The sequence below is a fragment of the Ambystoma mexicanum genome, chromosome 1p (assembly GCF_040938575.1).
Source record: "Ambystoma mexicanum isolate Mex_15411 chromosome 1p, UKY_AmexF1_1, whole genome shotgun sequence".
Taxonomy (NCBI): Eukaryota; Metazoa; Chordata; class Amphibia; order Caudata; family Ambystomatidae; genus Ambystoma; species Ambystoma mexicanum.
Window position 1 is genome coordinate 408357321 of NC_090921.1, and position 1200 is coordinate 408358520.

The window sequence follows — 1200 nt, forward strand, 5'->3', positions numbered from 1 at the left end:
GCAGAATACGGGAGCTGTGATATCTACGGCGTGGAGGTGAGAAGACGCTTTGGCACCCGTTTACCCGCTCTGATCGAGTGTGGCATGATTATTTCTCTAGGGGCGGGGAAAGCTGGCCCGCCAGGAGGGGTGTGCAGGGTGAGTCTGGGTAACTGGATGTTCAAAGGGGACTTGTACCTGCTACAGTGATGTTGCTGAAGGAAGACAGCCTGCGCTGCTGCTGCTATGAATGAAATACCCAAAGATGAAGAAATGCGCCTAAAGAGCGGGTATGGCCACAGACCAGAAAGCCTATATGAAGAAGACCTATATGGCATATCTCATGGTTGGTAGCGTGGCCGAGCGGTCTAAGGCGCTGGATTAAGGCTCCAGTCTCTTCGGAGGCGTGGGTTCGAATCCCACCGCTGCCATATATTACTTTTTCGTGCATACATTAGTATATCTGGGTCTCGCCCTCCAGAACCCCTCCAGTCCCGGACAGATAAATGTGTTCGCTTTCGGGTAAAAAACAATATAGGCAAAACTTCCGTCACTCGTAAGGGTTCCAAAGGGAGCGGCACTGACCGAGTACATGTAAGCATTCAGCTCCACCGCCATCTGGCGGTAATACTTAGAAATGCAGGCAATAGTCTAATATTTCACTGTGTACACACACTCTTGTCGGTGTCCATCTCAGGTCGGTGCTCAGGAGCAGAGTGCCTCCTGAGTAGAGCTGGGGGAGCCAGGGATTTCTTGGCTACAGCCGAGCAAAGGGCTCTGGCCTGGCTCTTAGGGCCAAACTTGAACCGAGCCAGTGGACTGTACGCACGAAATAGGGGAGGTCTGTCAAGGACTGGGGGAAATAGGAATCTGGGGGTGCTGAAAAGGGGTCCGAGAAGAGGGGTAAAGGTCAGAGGAGAGGGGTTAATGGGGGCCAAGAAAAGGGGTGCGAATGGCTGGGGGCATGAAAAGTGGGGTGAGATGCCTCAAGGTCATGAAAAGGGGTGCAATGGGTGTGGGGGTCATGAAAAATGGTGCAAGGGTCCTGGGGGCTGTGAAGTGAAGTGTGAGGAGGCAGAGCAGCATGAAAAGAGGTGTGAGGCAGCAGGGGGCCATGAAATGGAGTGCAATGGACTTGGGGCCGAAAAGAGAATTGCAATTCAGGGGCGTATTTTAAAAAAAATGTTCAGGGGTTGCAGGAGCCCGGCTGAGCTTGTGGCC

At 53.0% G+C, this 1200-nt stretch overlaps 1 non-coding gene across 1 annotated transcript; it reads left to right on the forward strand.

The window, feature by feature from the left end:
- Window positions 1-328: 328 nt before the first annotated feature.
- On the forward strand, window positions 329-410 carry TRNAL-AAG (transfer RNA leucine (anticodon AAG)). The gene has a single exon. It is a non-coding gene; the product is annotated as a tRNA-Leu (tRNA).
- Window positions 411-1200: the final 790 nt, after the last annotated feature.